At 44.2% G+C, this 22,107-nt stretch overlaps 1 long non-coding RNA gene across 1 annotated transcript in view; it reads right to left on the bottom strand.

Annotated features, from left to right (window-relative positions):
• Positions 1–2,996: 2,996 nt before the first annotated feature.
• The window catches only part of LOC308059509, a 146,544-nt gene continuing 127,433 nt past the window's right edge, over positions 2,997–22,107 (bottom strand). The window contains exon 3 of the long non-coding RNA XR_013926276.1: positions 2,997–3,122. This is a non-coding gene — a long non-coding RNA (uncharacterized lncRNA). The remainder of the gene's footprint in view (positions 3,123–22,107) is intronic.

Below are 22,107 nucleotides of genomic sequence, written 5' to 3'. Positions count from 1 at the left end.
TTGAGAGAGGTGATGTTAATTAATGACTCTTCTCATATTCCCAAATCTTTGCCCAGAATGGGAATAACAACAAATTTGGCAATCAATTCTTGAAGTTTCAGCACCGATCATACCTGGCATAACTCACTAATCTAAACATGCATCTGCCTCTGTTTTCACCACACATACCTTAATTGCCACAAAACCTGATTTACATTGTTATCTCTTGGATGTATTAGATGACTTCCTGCAGCCCCTTCCAACTTTCAGATGAACTTCAGATACACTGTGAGCCAGACAACACATTGTAGCTCTAAGGCTTCCAATGCACTATTGGTACTGATACTCTGACATTCCCTTAATGCTATTTAATTTACCTTCCTATGTATTTCAGTTAACAATGTTGAGAAAAATATAGAGCCGTTAGCATGCAGACCTCAGTAGTATTCAGGGACACCTGCCACACTGCCATAGCTGTAAGTGACCATCCAACCGCACTGTGATAAAGAATAGTTACTGTTTACTGTAGTGGTATGTTTTTCCAGGTTATTTTTTTTTCCTAAATCTAATCTTTATTCATGCTTTCTTGTCTTTCAAAGAAAAATGACATCGTTTTATTGCTGTTAATTCTCTGAAGTAACCTCACTTTTGCAGTTGCATTTGAAACAACCAAAATCTTTGCGCTTACCTATATATGGGTGTGTGTATAAATACAGATATACACATAATAAAATAAATTTCCTTTTGCCAGGAAATATTCAAAATGACAAAATAGAAAATGTAGTGATCGAAAGACTCACATATGTCAACTGGTATATGGTGCAATTTTTCCATTTGATCTTTTCTGTGACCTTATGCAAACCACAACATTTCAGGAAATGTTCTGATCTTTCTAGTCAGTGATTGTGAAGTAACATTTTAGAAGAGAGCTTTCAGGCATATTACCAGTTTCTTATTCCGTGGAAATGCAGGGGAGGAGAAAAAGCACTCTTATCTTACTTAGTCATTCAACACTGATATTAATGATATGTTCATATACATAATAACTTTCTGGGTTTTATTTGTATGTTAATATTGATGTAAAAAGAATAAAAGACAAATCATCAAAGTGGGAATTTTTTAGTGTCTTGAGTCATCACTGAAAGGACAGAGTGACAACATATGGATGGTCTACCAGATGGTCCCAAGCCTCTAAGCCTAAAGATCTGCCTGAGTGCAGCACTAGATCTCAAGGTTCATGACAAGTGATTGAAACATGAAACATCTGTGTTTTTGTACAATTACCTCTAAAAAGGCAAGCTTGCAACCCCCTCAAATATAAACACTTATTTTTGAAAAAAACCCAAACAACAACCTGTCATATTTTTTAATTGTTTAAAGTACTTTTGCAATATCTTGAAATGAGAGAGGTTGCAATAGATCCTTGCCCAGCAGACATGCTTAGGAGTAGGGTTTGGGGCCAAACATCTCTGTGTCAGGTTCTTGTAGCTCGGTAGCGCTCTTAGCATTGTGGGTTCACATCCACTGGGTCCTCTGACTTTGCCAGCTCAGTTACTGCATCCTTGCGAGCTGCTGAGCAGGAGCACAGGGCTCCTCTCCCCCTCAAACCAGGGGTCTGCAGGCAGCCAGGCTGGCAGTGCCTGGCGGGAGCAGGAATAGTCAATGTCACTTTGGCAGGACAAGAGAAGGCAGAAAGCAGGAGGAAAATATGGCCAGGGCTCGCTTCCCTTTCTCTTCTGTGAAAGTCAGCCCAGCTTGTTTGCACTTCTCAGACTTGCTTTAAAACAGTTATTTTAAAAGCTGCGTTCACTTGCTTTGCAGGTTTCTCTCCTTCTGAGGCAAAGAGGTATAAAAGCAAAGAGCTCAGCCCCACGTGAAGGAGAGGCACCTCTTCATGTCCGTATACATGCAGTCCTCCTCTTGTGTCAGGATGCTGCTTGAGGATGTGGCACAGAGGGAGGAGGGGGTAAGGAGGGTGAGCTCCAGTGCATGCTCACGTTACATTCTGGAGAGGTGCAGCAACACCTGATAGACAGATATGCTCAGCCCACAGCTTTCCCATAGTGTGGCCACAGCTCACAGAAACCAGAAGGGGAAGGGTCAGGTTTAGCAAAAAGAAAGTATACAGGGTTGTCAACCTGTTTTTGATTGTTTGCTTTTCATAAAAGTCATGGTGGCATAAAAAGCCAACATAAATTACAATTACCATATCCGCAGTTATGAAGAGCTGTTCCTAGTTTCAGTCCTAATTATGGTGCTAGTAATTTTTGATTCTTTTTTAACACGGTATGAGGGACTGCACAAAATCTGCCCATGAAAACAAGCAATGACCATAAAGGTGTAAAATAAGATAATTTTAGTCTGAAACAAAAGAAAAAATGTTAGTAATTAATTTTCTCAATGATAATTAAAACTTAGATAACTTGGGCATCTACTTAGGAACAGAAGCCATTTTGTTCCTTGTTAGTCCTAATTTAGATTCCTACAACAGCGCTGGGATATGAAGGCAGACCAGTGACCAAACTGAAAAGTCTGCATAGTCTTGAAGCAAAATATGCTCAGGATTTAAGTTCCCTTAGCTGCAATACTGTTTTTTTTAGGACCAATAGTCTCTTTTATTTCATTCAAAACAGGCACAGAAGCAACCAAGTTCAGGTTCAAGAGTCTCTTGAAAGGTTCTTCAAGCCCACGTACCTTTCTCTGCCTCTGTGGTGTGAGAGCAGTGGACACTTCAAGCTCTCTCATGCTGCTGCGGCACGCCATTGAAAAACTCCCGTGGGAAAGATGAATGGCAAAGCTGCTTCCATTTTTCAGGTGGGCAATAGTCTATTGTCAACAAAGTCCTCCACAGAAAGCAAAGGCAGGAAAACCATTGCCAGAACAGCGCTGTAGAGCGACAAAGCCCTTGCCCACACCAGGTACAGCATCCCTTTTTGGGTAACGCTGAGAACAAAACCCTGAGCCTTCATTTTGTTGCTTTCCTCGGAGAAGGCATGTTGGAGAGTTCTCCAGGAAGGCTGGAGCCTTCTGAGTGCATTGGGTGGGACCAGCCCATCCCGACTGCGGGAGAGCCAGCAGCCAGCCCGTGGGTCTCTGCACCGGCTCCCACCCCACCTGCTTTTGCAAAAGGAAGACAGCTGGGGCTGCACAATGGGGGAGAATAAGGCAAAAGGAGGGGAAAGAGAAATTATGAGAAGCAATGATCACATCCTGATATATTTATTTACACTTATTTTCATAAATTCCACCGGCCATGTTCCTAATCCCAAAGATTCTGAAATATGCAGCAGAACAGTTATTTTCCCTGCACTGGATGTGTTCACCAGCCACAAATGATTACTTGGAAACCCCTTCACAATTAAGCCTTTATTAAGACTTTTCAGGATAAATAGTAGATAAAGTTATACCATGTTCCCTCCAGTTTTTGCCAGTAGAAATGCAAGGCCTGTGTGTCCTGAGGGACAAGTAATTTGTTGCCAATAATTTAACAGAGGGCTCCTCACAAAAATATTCTTCCTTAATCTGTAATAAGGTCCATGTCCCAGGTGTCTATGTTCGCCCACACTCCTAAAGTAGACAGATGAAGAGCATGGGCAATCTGTTTGTTTGGGGTTTTTTTCCCCTTTTAAACAAAAACACTTGTAAAATGAATTAATCCTAAAAAGAAGGCAATACCTTCTCCTTTAATACCATTAACTACAGGAAAACAAATGGCTCCGCAGAACATTAGCAGCAATCAAAGGGCAAACAATCTATAGGTGATCAAAATAAACGTAACAGATGACACAAATCTGCTTTCACTTACAGGAAATGAGTGTATATAGATATCTACATGGGTAAATAAGCTTCTCAGAAGTTTCTTCTGATGAAAACTCATAAAACTTGGAAATGCCAAATAGATATCTTTATGTCCCACTGTGCAGTTGCTTATAAACTTCACGTACATTTACTGTAAAAGTAACATTGCCACTGATTATTACTGACTGAATGCAAGCCAAATATTTCTTTGAAACAGTCGCATAAGGAATACATTTGCAATATTTCAAATAGCTAAAAGTAACCGATCATAGATGCAATAAAACAAAGCCATTTCTTACTGTATTATTTGAACGTCCTGGTACCAAGCAAGGTGTACTTTTCTCACAATACGTTAATTCCAGTCATACTGGCCCCCTTTTCACAAGTTCTTTTCCTGCATTGTTCTAGCCTAGCAATCACTCTGCATATTGACGTTTCTGTTCAAATAAACACGCTTAGAAATGAGGTTCCTTGGCATTTCCAGAACCTCAGAGTGTTTACAAGTGCACTTCCTAATGCCTTTTGCACCTGAGAAAGCCTCGTGTGTAATTTTAAAGAAGAAATATGAATTCTTATGACATGAAACATATGCCTTGTGAAGAATATAAATTTTGCAACATGTGGCATAACATCCACTCAGAATGTGCTGCTGTTATAGAGAGGGTCACATGCTTGTCTCTCTTGAATAGAATATCATTCTGTGAGGAAGTCACTGTGAGTCAAAAGGTCTCCAAAACCAATAAAGTACTGTACAGCAAGCTCAATAATAACAGCAGAGGGTTTGAAGAGCTACAAGCATTAAATGTTGTGCTAAGATAGAGATGGTCAAATATATAAGGTTTATATTTAAGTCTAGAGTATTTAAGAAAATTTCAGCCTGGTTAATTACTTATTAAAGACATTCTAATGCTGCTTTGCAAGAGGCCTTTATCTTACTGAAAATTAGCTTTTCAATACATTTCTGTTGCCCCTCAGGCCGGATCATTGCAGTAAAACTGCACTGATCAAGAAGCGTAATGATTGTCTTTCCCTGCACCTGACATTTCTACCATTTCACTTTTAGTAGGTTTGTCTTTGATTTGCTCAGTCATTAGCTGGTTTTATGCCTGTGAGAGTGTGCAACAGAACTGAAGGGATACATACTTCGTGATATTCAGCACAGCTCTATCATACTGGTTTTACACCAGCATAAAATCGGTGTAATACAGTGATAAATCAGGCCTGTAACAGCTACAAAAAGCATAGTTACTCTGTTTTTTTAGGTACTCTTAGTTACTGTCATCGTTGCTTTTATAGTGTTTTGTTTGTTGGGGTTTTTTTAATTACTGTTCTGTTTTGCCAGTCCCTTGCATCTTTTGAAAGCCTGTGTGATATCCAGTGTACAGAAGCCTGAATTTGCTTAGTTTTGAGAATATTCATCAGACTAGGGGATTTGGTTTTGCAGATTCCCTGTCAGAGGTATCTCACAGCTGTGGCTTACTAAACCCAAATGCTCACATTTGTTCATCACACAGAAGAAAAGACTGAATTGGCATGTGTAGCATAAGAAGTAAGTTTTTATAAACCAGATGCAGAAAGACAGTTCTGGCTTCTGGGATGCCTGTGTGTATGTACGTACAGAAAAGATATCTCCCATCATGTCAGGGTTTGACGACTGCCACCGCAGTGCACCTGACTTTTTCAGCACTGTTTCAACATCTAGGCTGCCATTACTGTTAATGCTGCAGTTTTGTGATAGCTGTCACATACGTTTTGTTTTCAGCTGGCTTCATGTGTTTTAAAATCAATCCACAGCTCTTGTCATAAGGAGACATTTGTTTCTTCAGAGGAGAATGTTGTGGATGTGGAATGATGTGGGAAGAGAGATGTCATGAACACTTCCAGGGGGGCTCTCACAGATATGATTTCACAGCTAGATCTCACGATTTCCTCTGGATATCTCAGAGGCACTTCCAAAGCAGCTCAAGCCCATCTGCGTCCTGTCTATCTGCTGTGGTCCCCTGCTCCTGCCCTGCTTGCTTCCTTCCACCAGGGTGGGTGGGCCACTGCCTGCCTATGCAGCAAGTAGGGTAAGGCATTCCTGCCAATGCAGCTGAAAACAAGGACTGCAAGAAAGCATTGAGCTTTCTGCAAAGTCAGCTCCTGCAGCTCCCGAAGCTGGTGCAAGGACAGGACAGGATTGCATCAAGGGAACAGGCAGGAAGGGCATCAAGGTGCCAGAGCCTTCATCTTCTGGTTATGGTTTCACATCTCGCTGACTCTTGCCAAGGAAGAGGGAGGAGATCCTGCTCCTCATCCTCTCTCCTCCCCCAGGCACACGCCTCTGCCCTGTTCCCCTTGGGATGGCTCTAGCAGTCAGATAGCCCTGGGGCAAATCAATTCAGATAATTGACCCAGTGGAAATCTAACACTGTGTATAAATAAATATGCAAATAAAAGAACAGTTTTCTGCTAGATATCTCAACCTGTCAACTGAGCTGACTCACCCTAAGGCCACATGATTGCCAAAGCCAATATGAGGAAGGAGGGTGGTACCTGCAGCTGCAGAAAGGGGACAGGGGAGAGGGAGCAGGACCTTCCTTTTCAGTGGAAGGTAGGTGCTGGTTGACAGAACTACTTTTAATGTGAAGGCACCCCCTCCAATCTGTGACACCTGTGATGGAGGCAACCTCCTTTGGATGGAGTGGGGCTTAACAGGGGGAAAAATTCACAGAGATGAATTTCAGGTCCTGGAGGTTCATCCACCAGGGTTGATCCTCTAATCAGTGGAGGGAAATGGACCTGTCTGGATGAGTGACTGAGGATGCCCTTTCTCATCTGTGATCATCAAGAGAGCCCAGAGTCATTACTTCCTCTAGGGACAAGGTGGCCTTTATGAAAATCTGTAATAGCAATGATTTTCAGATTGTCTCATCACAGATCCCTACAGTTTTCCATTGGAGGGCTGAAGGCTGGTGGGATGAGGTTTACCCCACTGGCCAGGGGCTTGCCTGGCTAACTCACACCCTGGCAGCTCCTGCAGAAGTCATCTGTGAGCTCAGGAGTCTGTGGACCACAGTCAGAACCCCTCAGCCCCACCACACTACACGCTCGATTCCCTCTGCACAGGTGGGACAGCAGAAACAAAAAGGGAGCAATAATGGTTCTGCACTATTGCTGCCACTGAATTAAAACATAAATAGTTAACAAAATTGTTCTTCATTTTTCAATATGTGTACTTAAAAATGTATATCTGTATTTAAATAATATGATCCATGTTTTTTTCTACACACTCATGATGCTTGCCTTGCACTTTCCCTATGACAACTTGTATGATTTATTTTGACAAACCACTAGCCCTAATAACAGCAGACACAGATCTTTGGCAGGAAAATATGCTACATATTTTAAAGTTATTTTATACTAAACAGGTATATTTTCAGTCCAATGCAAGGTAGAGACAATGCCTCCAATGTTTTTCTGAATGGGTAGGGTCTTGATAAGTTAAGAAAAACAAAAATCAAATTTCTGAGCCTTTTCGTACTAAAAATAAAATTGAAATGAACTTTAAAAGATAACCCCTTCTTAAATATTCTCCAGAGAAATTGCTGTATTTTGCTATCATGGAATTTTCACCAGGACTTACTGAGTTCTCTTCCATTCACATAACCAGTCTTCTGTCCTCTAGTTTGTAATGGGCTGAATTTACAGGGTCAGCTACCACCTTTTTCTGTTACTGAATTCAGAAAGATTCCTCTTTAAGCAATCTTGCCTGTTAAAAACATATTCTGAAATAATTTAACTGCCTATTAAATAAAATAAAGATTTCAGGATTGCCTTCCATGTGCAGTGTATCAATAGGTTCAATTCTCTATACTTAATAAAATGCTGTAGATTTTATGCACATGTATGCACAGGAGGAATTGAGCAGTGGCTCCTAAATTTTTGACATTCAGAGAGTGAAAACTGTGATGTGTTCCTGTTTTTTTAAATCCTTAGGTTTCAGCAGTCCTATCTCATCTGTCAGTATAGTTTAACTCAGCTGACTCACTGTTTTAATTAGTGAAAAACTCGTCACCGGTGCTACATGCTAAAATATTGATAAATAATAGATGTGGAAATTAGTTATTATTAATGTATAAGACAGTGCTAGATTAATATGTTCCCATTATACAGAAGGAATTTGTATAATTAAGATCATTTATCTGTAAAAAGCATGACTGTTTGAAATCGCCCATGATATGTAACACACAATCATAAGAAATTATAAATAAAACCCACACTGAAACAAACAAACAAAACAAAACAAAACAAACCCAACAAAAAAAACAAGGAAAGGATTCATTTCCCTGCACAGGCAAGATAATGGAACTTTGGAGCTTTTGAAACTTCTTAAATGCTAGACACTCAAACAAGATACCTTCTTTATTCAAATTTATTATCCAACATCAATGTGAAGACAAACTGAGAATGTTATGTGAGCAACTCAGTGAAACTTGCAGGACACAGCATCATCTCATTTACTTTGTTTTAAATGTGTGCTCTGCTTAACACCATGAGTACGCAAGACCTGTGCTTTTTTTAAAGCTCTGCTGGATAATTCAGGGCAAGTAATTTCATCTCCTCGTGTCTTCATTTTCTCCTGGTGATAATACACCTATCTCTCTGTTAAAAGATACTGGGATGTGGTGCTGAAACTATTAAGTGTTTGATTATCCCTTTCTGAGCATCACTGCTTTTGCCTGAGGACAGCACAGAAGAGAAATGACAAATACACACTGTTGTCCAACTTTCTTTGGCCCTGCTTAGGAAAAAAAGTTTTGTTAGTTAAAAGGAGTTGCTCACTGACATGCCAAATACTAGGGGTTAAATTCTAGTTTCATTATAGATAGTGTGGATTTTGCCATCATCCTTGATGGAGATGGGTTTCATTTGTATTTGGCAGGATTCTGCACACAGGCTCATTTCAAATTACACTTATGTATTTCACTAATATATCAACTTGTAAGAAAAAAAAAAATCTTGTCTGGATAAATGTTACATACAAAGAAGGCTATGAGGAGCAGCCCTTTTATTCAGAAAGTTGAAGGATGGCAATCTGGCCTAAAATCTGCAACAGAAGTAAAATAGCAACCTAAACTGTGGACATTATTTTGACTCTAAAATATGCATCTTTGCTCTATGCCTTGGTTGCCACTGAGGTATCAGATTTTTAAAATGTTGCCCAAGAAGAACAAGCAGTTTATTGCTGTTTTCTGCCTCTGTTTTTCCCAAGCTGCAGCAATCAAATGAACAAGAAAAGTCATTTGTCCAAGGTGGAGTAGGTATCTGTTAACATGCATGCTGATTTTATGGTGGAGTAGAAGGAACATAGCTTTACCGCTCGGTGAAGAACACTTTCAAACTTGCATTTATTTACATAGCATCTGTGGCATGTAGCTGGCTGAAGAGAATTGATTAGTAAGAAGGCTGTTAAACAGCAGTCCTATAGCAGGCACTGCACTGAGGATTAGAGGTTTATTTCACTAATTGGTGCCCTCCTGTAGTCTTTATGAGTCAATTCTGAAAAATAAAGGAGCACTCCGAACTGTGTTTAGAATAAAAGCAGAGTGATGCTTTTCACTGCACAGAAATCCCTTAGCTGAGCTCTTTCAGAAACGAGTTTAGGATTTTTCCAGCCAATTTATACCTCTCCGGTGAATCCCTGCTTGCAGCGCTGTATCCTGCTGACTGCTGCTCTGGGAAACCCCAGGTAGCCCGGCACGGTGAAAACCAGACCTGTGGCTGCCATGGTAGGTATGCCAGTGCCTGAAGTGTCCACCACGGCCCCCATGTCCCCACCTGGGATGCAGGACCCACCTTGGTGAGAACAGAGCCCTGGCAGGGCCTGGCTGGGGGGCGGGCAGGCAGCAGCCCCGCACACGCAGCAGCCCCAGGCAGCAGCCCCGCACACGCAGCAGCCCCGCACACGCAGCGGCTCCGCACACGCAGCGGCCCCGCACACGCAGCGGCCCCGCACACGCAGCGGCCCCAGGCAGCAGCTCCGCACACGCAGCAGCCCCGCACACGCAGCGGCCCCGCACACGCAGCAGCCCCGCACACGCAGCAGCCCCGCACACGCAGCGGCTCCGCACAGGCAGCGGCCCCGCACACGCAGCGGCCCCGCACAGGCAGCGGCTCCGCACATGCAGCGGCCCCGCACACGCAGCAGCCCCGCACACGCAGCAGCCCCGCACACGCAGCGGCCCCGCACACGCAGCAGCCCCGCACAGGCAGCGGGCCGGCACAGCGGCCACCCCAGGGTACAGCCGTGCAGGCTGCGGATGGTGCCGGCCCTGCCGCAGAACGCCCCGCGCCCCCCGGTGCCGCCGTGCCGTGGCCGTGCGGCGGTGGCTGCCCCGCGGCACCGGGAGCTCCCGCCGGGCGCGTCTCTGGCAAAGAACCGACCCTGTACGGGGAGGGCTGAGCGGGGAAGCGGGGTTCGGCGCCTTCCCCCGTCTGTTCGGAGGAACGTTCCGCCACGGGCAGGCGGAACCGCAGTTCGCACCTCGGTGGCGTTAACAGTAACCGAGCCGGGGGGGCGCGCAGGGGGCCTGGCGGGCCGCGGCGAGGGGCCGGGCCGCGGCGCTGCCGCCGGCCGGGTGGGGCCCGCACCGCCAGGGGGCTCCCCGGGCCGCCCGCCCCCTCAGCCCCCGCCGAGCCCTGCCGCGGCCTTCGGCTCGGCCTCGCGGCCCCACCGGGGGGGCACCCCCGCCCCCCGCTCTGCGCTGCCTTGCGTGAGCTGCCCCCCCGTGTGACACCGCTGTGGCCTGATGACGGTGCTCGTTACCCGGCGGCCGCTACCGGGCGGCAGCGGCAGCACCCGCGGCCCCGCAGGGGCGAGCGCAGCGGTAGCCACAGCGGTAGCCGTGTGCCGGGCAGCGGTAGCCGTGTCAGACAGCGGTAGCCCTGTGCCGGGCAGCGGTAGCCGTGTGCCGCGTATACCGGGGCTTCGGGAAGCAAAGAAAACCCCCATAACTCTCTTTCCCTTCCGCTTTCCCCATAGAAATGAACCACGAAGAAAACCTAACTGGGAAGAAGGCAGGCACCTTCCCCAGCTGAGGGATTCACACCCATCCCGGGTAGCAGGCTGCCAGGCGTGTGAAGATTTTGGTGTATTGCTTGTGGGGTCACGGAGGCTGGCCAGCCCTACAACAAGAGATGAAAGCTATTTGTGGCAACTGGTACATAACGCTAACTACCCCTAAAACACACTTCTCCTAAGGATCAAGATTTACCTCTGTTGATAGGGGAGAATACAAAACCAGCATCTTGGGTTTTCTTTTCCCCCTCTCACCACCATTAGCCCCAAGGACCTTGTTACTACATTTGGCGTTGAGAGTAGAAATGTTCTAATATATAGCCCCAAACTACAAAACGTGAAGGCAATAATCACAGGAGTATTTCAGTGCTAACTAAAATGAATTTCCTTTTTTTCTGCTCTTTCTTTTCCCTTTCCTCTCTGAAAGAGGCTGCCAAGGGAATTATTATGATTACTCTGCAAGTTTTGCAGATGGTTGGCTGCTGCACGGGGCTCTCAAGAGAGGTCAACATCCTATAGCATCCAGCTTGGATGCTGCCCTCCACACCAGCTGAGCTATGGAAGTCCTTAGTCAGCAAAGCTTTTGCTGATGTGCCTAATTGAAGTCTCTGTGACAAGTCACCTCCTCAAAGCTCAGATTGAAGTACTTTCCTGAGCTGGGGCTTGATTCTACTCTCCCATTAAACCCAGTGTAAGTACTCTCCTTGCCAGCAATGGAAGTTGAATGGGACTTTTAACTTTTTGTTAATATTTTTATATACATACATATGTACACAAACATACTTATACACATCAAAGCTGTAACTCTGATGTGCTCAGAAGCCATGCACAAGGATGTTCTCAGGGGTTTCAGCTAAGTCTCAAAAGTTTTCTTCTCAGGGATACTTGAGACATGGACATTGGTTGGATCATGCCAACAGTGTGAGGCCAGGAAGCTCTCCAGCCTTTTGGCTCTGCTGTATGTCAGTCAGACAAGTGGTTCAAAGAGCCCAGTCACAGGTTGGTGGGAGCAAGGAGTCTGTGTGTTTATTTAATCTATAAATAATTGATAAATACACCTTTCTGGTAGCAATCCACAGTGAAGGGGAAGAGAAAAAGGGGCAATACTGACATAATGCTTGTAGGGTCCCCCCTTTCATATATATGCTGGTAATGTGGACAGACCGTATTTAGCCCCTCTCCAGGATTAGACAGATTAAGGATGAAAATAAGACCAGCAACTGCCCAAAGGCTCTGTTTGGTTAAGGTACTCATGTCCACTCCTCGAAGATGATGCAACAAATCCAGACTCTCAGCCCCAAAGAAAGGTCAAGGATCAGTTGCTGCAGGCTGTCTTGGGGCCAGCCAGCCCACGTGGCTGTGGACCTGGGTCAGGAACAAGCACTGCTGCTTGTGCTAAGACTTTGCCTCTGCCCAGGCAGACATGCTGGGATGGCATCAACTCCAGCTGCCCAGAACCTGGGGAAAGGCTCCAGGGTTTTCACCCTGGGGGAAGACAGAGTGTTCCGCCATTTGAGGTCCACAGAAGACCATAACTGCATTCTCCCCTACATGCATCCCAAAAGAAAACTGAAATTCTGTGTTCCTTACAGCAGTATCATCCTTCAGGACAGGACCCTGTTTCCCTGACCCATCTGTTTCACAGGGACAAATGCATGGAGGTGAATATGTTGAATAAGCAGGCTGAGATTTGTAAAGCCACCTTGAGTAAAAACTGGATTTTCACATCCTTCAGTTACTTAGAGTCTCTGTCCTCGTTATCTGAACTGCACCCACACAGGCAGTCTCTGTATATGTAGCATTTTACAAGTTTGGGTTTCAGATTTATTGTTCAAAATTGTTTTGGAACCAATGACTTACAACACAAATATATCTGCTCATCCAGGTCAAGAAGTCATAGTTCTTATAATCTGGGGTTGTATGAGTCTTAGATGTCTAAAATGCAAATTATGTATTTATGCTAGAAATTGAGGGATCCGCTACAGTTTATTTTGAGGTGGGCTTTTTCATTTTCAACATTTTTCACAAAGATGCATACCACTATTTAAGTATGATAAGGTTAGCATAAACCAACAAAAGCAAAGAAATTGTAAGCTAAGATTGATGATACATTCCTAACTCATACTGTTGTGCCTACTTATTGCAGGACTGCCAACCAGCTCATGATAATTACATACTGCAAACAGAGCTGGCGGGGTCGAGGGGAGGAATCATTGTTTTGGGTTCATATTACTTTCACTGAACTTTACTGGCATGTTTGATTCATATCTCCTTTTTATGTTTTGAGCTCATGGAGCCTGCAAACTCAAACACAAACCTCCTGATGGATCAGGAAGAACAGCCCCTCCAGACTCTTGTCTAAAGCACGATGACAATCTTGTCTCATTTATTACCATGAAAACACGCTGTTCTTGCTTCCTTTGCAAACTAGTCTTGACCAGCCTCGTTATTTCCAGAAAAGACACCAGCCAGACTTGTTCTGTTTGTAGATGGCATATGAGAAGGAGGGGCCTTTGGAGAGCACAGGGAAAGAGCTGTGTTACGCACAGTCACTGCAGGTTTCTGTTGGTCTCTTTTTTGCTGTTTCCTAGAGTTCAAAAGCAAACGCTTCTTACCGTTCTCTTACTGGATATGAGTTTCAATCCCAGAGCGACAGTATCAAGAGAGGAGTTTAATCATTTTTACTCTATCATTTTACACTCATATGTCCTTAACCCAATTTAAATGGTTGAAGCACTCTGGGCCAGTGATTTTCATTCGCTCAATATGTACATGGTCCCTAGCACTACAGGGTCCCACCCCAATGGAAAACATTAAGTGCTTCTCTGATATAAATGCTAAATAATTGATAGCAAATCCCTAAATCATACAATGCAGTGTAATTTCTTCTCCCTGATTTTGTTTCAGTATTATTTATATCAGCATATGGTATTGATATAAGAAATACATAATGAAGTCCCAGAGATGCTTTGATTTAATGTGGTTACAGGGGCTATCATTGCAAGTGGGAACAAATAGCTCTAATGGATTTTCTAGTACCTTGTTTTCATCATCCATAATAGACTCTCATCTGCACTGGTCGGAACTGTAGGACGCCCGTGTGTTCTGCACCCAGACTTTAACAGATCTATATTTTATGGCCCTACAGTAAAAGTAATTGCAGGCTTTATAATGTCTGCGTACTGCTCTGACTGAAAGCAATCCATTTAGAGGCTTCTGGAAAGCTGAGGTGTTTCACTTACAAATGCATGAGCTGAGATGGGCTCCGGCCACATAGCCAGCCATTTACCAATCTCCTTTTAATGAGGGCACATTCCAGAGATCTAACTTTCTTTTCCTTTCCCTACACCAAAATAAAAGAAATTTTGGAACACGAGGGGTTTAAGCGGAAAAAATCCCGCCCCTGAGTTTTATCAGTTCCGAGGAAGTGCAGAAACTTGGAGGCTGGTCCAGAAGATGCTGACAGCTGGAATCACCAGCAAGGGCAGCACGCCAGTAAGGCCGCTCACCCTCTTCCCACATCAGACTCTTCTGCTGCAGCTCACAGTTGACAAAAATCAAGAATTGATTTTGACTCACTGTCTGACCTCAAATTAGCTTTCAAAAACCATGTAACTGTTCTTGACAATCTCACTGTAGGAAAGCAGGAACTAAGGCAATCAGAGAAAAACAAAATTGCTTTTTTTTTTGGTTTGTTTTTTTTTTTTTTTGTGTGTGCGTGTTGAATGGCAGAGTAATTATACTGTCTACCTGAAATTCAAGGGCTCTGCCGAACATTCATACCTACACAACCCTCCACAGGGCTGCCTCGTGCCCCCATGGTAACAGCCAGCCCTGCAGCAAGAATTTGGTGCAAGAAAAAGAAGGTAACAGGGGAATGGGGCTTTTTAAAGGCACAAATGTCCTCTAGATGCTAGTTCTGCCATTTGTGCCTCTCAAGACCAAGAATAACTTGGTCTGAATGTTTAACAGTGTCTTTTTACTGTATGTGATGAATGGATTAATCCCGCTGTTATCAGAATAATTAATCTTGCTTGACACTCCAGGCAAAAAATCCAATATGTTGGATTCCACAGATGTGGCAGTGCTTCATAATATTTTGTTATCTTTTCAATGTGTAATTAATAAGGAGAGTAGGGAATTCAGAAAAACCAGCCAGCATTAAAATAAGCAGAACACAGAAAGTTAAGATATCTGGAGTTAGGTCTCAACCATTTCAATGGCAGTATCATTTGAAAGGAAAGTCCCCAACTGGGAGACGGATGAGATCCACTTGCACCTGGCAATGACACAGATGCCACTTACTAAATTATCTGAAACCATTTTTCATCATGAGATGAATTATATGTTCTTAGTGATGAGTCTAATTTTAAAATGTTATTGTTTTCACAGCATACTCTTGACTGGACTGGTCCAGATGTATGAACTGGAGAGAAGAGGATAGCCAGCCTAGACCAAATATCTACTCATGGCTAAGCAGGGGAAAAAGTATGCTTAAGTGTCATGGGTAAGCAGTTAAAGAATTCCTGTACTAATCATTTTTTATTTTCAGAATGGCACACCAAAATTACGGAATTTCCTTAACCCAAACAATAAACATTCTTCCTCTGTCTCTAGAAAACCATGTGTATCAGTTCAAACATACACACACACACACATTATCTTCTGTGTTCTTTTTACCCCAGGTTAAATACTCACTCTGAGGTTGCACAGCTGACCATACAAAATTTGTTGCATGCTTGATTCAGCTCACTACTCGAGAAATAAGCAGTAATGTTCTGCTTGGAGCTTCTACACTGATCAGCAGGGGCTGCCTCTGGGCCGCAACCTTCACTTGGCCTGGAAACCACTAACCTGCTGTCCTCAGCAGGGCAGGCACCAGCTCATACTTTGTTGAGTGACAGCAAAACTTGTATTCTGATTTTGAAAAAAAAGCTGTGGCACTTCAGGAAGAGCTGCTAAATTATGTGTTCATTTTGCAACATCCCCAGCTGAATGTACCACAGAGTGATTCTGTGTCACTTCAAATTGCTCATGAGGAACTGGTGTGCAGGTACGTAGACCTGATATGGGACTGTGGGGAATTAACTCCTACATGTCACTGAATCAATTCCCGAACAAACGTGTGAACTCATCCTGATGAGGAGGGAAAACGTGTTTCTACAGCTTTTGGAGCTGGAACACAGAGGGAACAAACTAAAATACAGCTCCAGAAAATAAGCAGACAGTACGTGTACTTGTGAGCACCAGGTTAAATTCAGTCTTCTGAAGAACACAGTCAAGATTTGAAAAAGTGTGATGCTTGGGCTAATCAGGACCTGATCATTAGCTTGTGCCATAAATATCAAAAGAATGTCAGAAGTGGCACAAACCAATGGGGGCTGGAGGTGGGGAAGGAGACCACAGAGCCAGATGTCCCTGAGCAGCTGTTGGTGCCCCTGACCAAGCCACAGGGCTGCAGGCATGTGGCAGCAAAGCTGCCCCATCTGCATCTAGCCTTGCTTTCAGGTTGTGCAGATCCCAACACTAGAGGAGCAAGAAATGTGTTTGGCATTTTATATGGGAGTGGGAAAAATGTGAAAAGGAGCTTCTTGTCTTCTAAAGGACTTGCAAAGTTGCTTTGTCACCTTCTAATGCTCCGTTTAAGAGCACTGTCATTACAAAGTGGCATGATTTGTTTCCAGTGGAGCCTACTACTGTGGTAGCAGTCTACCAGCCACTGGAGTGGGGCAGTCCTGGCCATGTTTCTGCTTGCCTGGCTTGCACACAAAAACAGGACTCTTAGCTTCCCAGGAGCTATGTAAGGGACTATAGGGAGAAGAACTTGGACAGTTAATCAGAAAAAAAACCAAATGGTGGCACTGATACTCAGTTGTGGTCCCTTGGCATGGTGTCAAAGACTTCAGCTGAAGAGCTTTATGCAGCAGCAGCAGCAGCAGGGTCTGGTCCCTTGAACACCTGAAGGGAGTGGGAGGAGGACTGTGAAGGAGAAAGCCATAATCGCAGGGAAAAAATCGTTTACTGAGGAGTTTGGTGTGTTCTTGGGTCAATGTGAAAGTGTGTTACGCTATACAGAGATATAAAAAATACGTACTAGAGCACCTCCTTTTGCAGACTAGCCAAACCCCTGTAATACATTATTTCTGTTTCTCATGAATGGCTGATGGCGGTATGCCATGCTTTACCCTGTTTCTGGTGCCGCTGACATTAGCAGCTCCTATAACTCTTTCTCACACAGGACCCCCAACCTGGATATTACCAGTAAGAAATGTGTCCAATTCACTTCTACAGAAAGCAGACTTTATTAGGAGGTTTTCATGAGCTCATGGATATTCTTATGTGTTCAAAACACATTGCGTAATCAATAAGGCCATTCTCTTGTGCTCTTTTGTTTCTTCTATTCCCTCCACCCCAGTTATTTTTGTAATGTCCACTCCACGTCTCCTCTTTCTGAGCTCTACTCAGATTTTACAGTTTGGATTAAATGCATTCAAAATCCAAGCTGTTGCCCAGCATCCATTTAATGATAAAATTAGCCTTACAGCTTGAGAAAGGCACTCCCACATCTCTTTCCTAACTGTGATAGCTGCAGCTTTTCTTGCGTTGGCTCTTGAGCCTTGTGTGGCCCTTGAGAAAGGTAGCTCATCTCAGCAACCCATCAGGACAGTGAACCAGTAGAAGCAAGCAGGTGGAGAAGAGGCTGCTCTCTTCCCCATGGCTCAACTCCACCTGCTCTGAGCAACACTTTTCACTCAAAGATTTTCTATATGTAGATTACTGCAGTGGCCCTGCAGTAGGTAAGGCCCTGTGGCCTTTGAGACCACCTTTTGTTTGTTAATTCTACCTTGATTTGTTGATTTCTTGTTGTGACCTGTTTTATCTAAATGTCACTTCAATGCCTGTTTTGGTTAATCACACCTTTCCTGTTCACACCCAACATTTTCAGGATTTGGGAAAGGGGAGATTCAGGAGAGGAGGGGAGTTGCTATTTTACTTCGCTTTTTCTACTATCTCCACTCCTTTTCTTCTCCTTGTCTCTAATAAAGGATACACAACTTCTCAGTCCCAGTGAAATATCATCTTCTACTTATATATTTTCTGTTCTATGTGGTATTTATTTGCTAAGTATGTTCCTATGTATCTCAATCTGAAAATTCAAAAATAATTATGCTTTGTTTTCCAAATCCTACATCTCCTCAATTTCCAGTGATCTCACAATGTAAGTACTGATAGCTACAAAAAATAAAATTAGGGAAAGTCAGTAACAGCTTTCTGCAGCAGGGCAGAATTGGATAATTTTTTAATGATTTTCTTTTTCCTCAGTGCTGACTTCAGCATTAAAACCTTTTACCTTGCTGGAGTTTGGTGAAGGAAACCAATGACAAGAGGGACAATACATCACTCCTGGATATCTACCACCTTCTTGCAGAGAGATAACCAAACATTTCAAATAAGAGTCGACTCAAAGACCATGGTAGTTAATGGAAACCAGCTGACATTAATAGTCAGACCCTTAATTATTTCATTTCAAGCTAAAACAAAAATAATTAATAAATCCCACAATATATGAAGAGGTCATAGATTGTTAGATGAATGGCAGGACCTTGAAAAGGGTTCTCACCATCTCTGTGGCACCACGCACCCAGCTGCTGATGCTCACACTAACCCAGTCTTCTCTACCCAGCAATGTAGTTTTCCCTCACCCAGCATGCCTCTCATCAAAGACGGCCCTTTCAGTCTTAATGGAGGTCTCATGGAAATATACAAAGCAGGATCACTGCTGCCCTTTCAAGGCTTCCTAAAATCAAGTGCATTTTGCAGCCCACAAGGTCTATCAGACACTTGGAAGGGGTTAGACACATGTTACAATTAGAGATCACGTATGGGGTTTGTATAGAAAGATTTTGGTAGCATGGGGGCTACAGGGGTGGTTTCTGTGAGAAGCTGCTGGAAGCTTTCCCCATGTCCAATGGAGCCAGTGCCAGCTGGCTCCAAGACAGCCCCACTGCTGGTCAAGGCCGAGCCCATCAGTGACGGTGGTAGCACCTCTGGAATAACATATTTAAGAAGGGGGAAAAACTGCACAACAGCAACTGGAGCTGGAGACAGAAGAATGTGTGAGAGCAACAACACTGCAGACAAGGTCAGTGCAGAAGGAGGGGGAGGAGGTGCTCCAGACACCAGAGCAGAGATTCCCCAGCAGCCCATAGAGAAGACCATGGTGAGGCAGGCTGTCCCTGCAGCACATGGAGGTCCATGGTGGAGCAGATAGATACCCACCTGCAGCCCATGGAGGACCCCGTGCTGGAGCAGGTGGATGCCTGAAAGAGGCTGTGACTCCTGGGAAGCCCTCACTAGAGCAGATTTTCTGGCAGTACTTGTGACCCTGCAGGGAACCCGTGATGAAGCAGTCTGCTCCTGAAGGACTGCACCCCACGGAAGGGACCCGCACTGGTGCAGTTTGTGCAGAACTGCAGCCCGTGGGAAGGACTCACATTGGAGAAGTTCATGGAAAACTGTCTCCCATGGGAGGGACCCCACAGTGGAGCAGGGGAAGAGTGTGAGTCCTGCTGCCCCTGAGGAAGAAGGAGCAGCAGAGACAAAGTGTGGTGAACTGACCACAACCCCCAATCCCCATCCCCCTTGCCACCCAGGGGGAGGAGGAGGAGGTAGGGAACTCAGAAGTAAAGTTAAGCTCAGGAAGAAGGGAGAGGTGGGGAGGTGTTTAAGATTTAGTTTTTATTTCAGATTATCCTACTCTGATTTCATTGTAACAAATTAAGGTAATTTCCCCAAGTCAAGTCTGTTTTGCCTGTGACCATAACTGCTGAGTGATCCCCCTGTCCTTATCCTGCCCCACGAGCCGAGAGTTTTCTTACATTTGCTTTCCCCTGCCCAGCTGAGGAGTGATAGAGCTGCTTTGGTGGGCACCTGGCCTCCAGCCAGGGTCAACCCACTGCATGTCATCAGAGTTTTCCTAGAGAAAGCTTTGTCAACAGTGAAAGATGAACCGAACCCCCAGATAGTGTCTTCTCAGGTAACACTGGGAGACTAAAGACACAGTTCGTACGGGCTCTGCCTGGACTCTTGGCACATCTCCGAGGATTCCTGTGCACACAGGATCCAAGGTATGCTTCTACTGTTTTCAAGACATGCTGCTTGGATACAGTCATCCATGGGACTGAACTGAAGGTCCTGAAGCTCTTGATATAACTAAGCTCAAGCTCTGCAGCAGAGAGCTTGGAAATTTCTGAAACCTTTATTTTAATAGTATCTCTTTGAGTGGCCACGTACTTTCCCATGGGAGCAGGGATGGCTTCTGGGAGTCCTCTCCACAGCAGTGGACATGTCTGAGGCAGCTGGTCTGAGAGGCTCGGCACACTCTCAGTGCCACCATGAAGCAGTCTGCAGAAGTGTGCTGTCGGGGAAGGACAGGACAGGGATCACAACCACCAGCCACAGAAACAGTCCTGTCTTGAGCAGCAACAATCATGACATGCAAGTTCAGGCTTCCTAGTACCCTATTTCAATCATTCTGCAATCATTTTTCCAACTGGTTCACAACATCAAAACTTCTGTTTCTGTTTGACTCTTAAATATGGTGTGAAGTTTGTGTGTGTGGGTTTTTTAATGAGTTTTTTTGCAAACTAGAAATCCTGTGTTTTCAGCTGTGGCATTTGCAGAATAACCCAGCTACTGATAGCTACAATATTATCTCCTGTTTATGCACTCGTTTCGTTGTCTGTAGCCGGTATTTCTCATTGTACTGTTCAGTGAGGACTACCCTTCAGCTTATTTGTGTACAGGGATAGCCGCAATTGGGCCCTGCTTCGTAATTGTGTTCAGGTAACACCCAAGGCTCTCAGCAAGAAATAAAAATAAATGACATGACACAACTGTGCTGAGTCACACCTTTTTAAAGCCCAGCTCTTTTTGAGGGACATGAGAGCACAGGTAAAAACAGCCACAGGCGGCAAAGAGCCCCTTCTGAAAACAGCTCCTGGTAACTCATTCAAGTCAGTGGTCATAAAGGACAATAGCACAGCTGTTAGATAAACGGGACGCTTACAACAACACACAGAAAACCTGAAAATTTCAGCAACAAACCCATTAGCTTTTACTACATGAGTGGTACAGGACCTGCTGTTTCAGTAATGCTCTGCTGGGTCACATAAAACCTGTAGAGAAAACAGAGAATTCTGGCATCTATCCGTTCCTCCATCTATCTGACGGCAGCTGGGAAACTGCCCCAATCAGTCTTCAGACTCAGGGATCTTCTAATGCGGCAGCCAGTGCCAGTGTATGAGAACTGTTATATGACCAACGTGTTCACAACCCTCAGTTTGCAATGAATGCCTTATGTCATCTCATTAACAATTAGTAGGTCTATTTTTTAACAGCTGGTTCAATCAGCCCTGCTCCTAGGATACATGTTCCTGAAATACTGAAATCACAGATCATCAGCACCCCTTTTGGATCATCTCATCAGCTTATGACCATATCTAGAACAATCCTTTTTAACAGGAATTTTATAACTGTTCTCTACCACATTGCAGTGGCATCACTAACCCACAGCTCCACGAAAGACAGAGGAGAGCATATTCTGAAAAATACGTGGCGTACGTTAAAATCACATCAGTAGGGACACATCAGAACATAAGGCAAAGACATCATGAGCCTGCAACTACTGCTTTTTTTCTGAGGGTTTTGTTTGAAGTAAGGTGGGTTGTTTTTTTACCTGCGCTACATAGTCCTCCTAATTTGTTATGACTTTTGAAAAAGAAACAGCCTGAGAATGAAAGAATTAGATTAAATCCTTCCACTTAGTTAATTTCCATGATCTAATATTCCCCTCATGTTCCAACACAGCTCTGTTCTCTGCTGATGACATCAGGACTGAGGAAGTCTCTTAGAAGGCAGTGCAATTCAAGGGCAAGGCAGACCAGAGACCACTTAGTTCCCCAGGCAAAGTACAGTTGTTTAGTGTGCTTGTAGGTGAGCCAGAAGCTGTAACAAGAATACTTAGGAAACTAAGTCCCCTTGGATATAGCTGATCAATAATGTTCTCAACAAAGATGAAAAAGGTTCAGAACATGGTGTCTCACCAGCTTGTACTGTAGCGTTTTAGTGTAGTTACTGTGGTTCTCATTTCTGGCAGTATCTTGAAACAGCAATCAATGTTTGCCCAGGGTACGCTTTCCCTGCCATTTATTCTGTTACCCAGCCAGTGGCAACAACAATTGTTTAACATCAACTGATATGTTGCTAAT

This window comes from Falco punctatus (assembly GCF_963210335.1).
Source record: "Falco punctatus genome assembly, chromosome: 2".
Classification (NCBI taxonomy): Eukaryota; Metazoa; Chordata; class Aves; order Falconiformes; family Falconidae; genus Falco; species Falco punctatus.
Note: the sequence above shows the minus strand (reverse complement) of the source record. Positions and strands in the feature narration are given on the sequence as shown.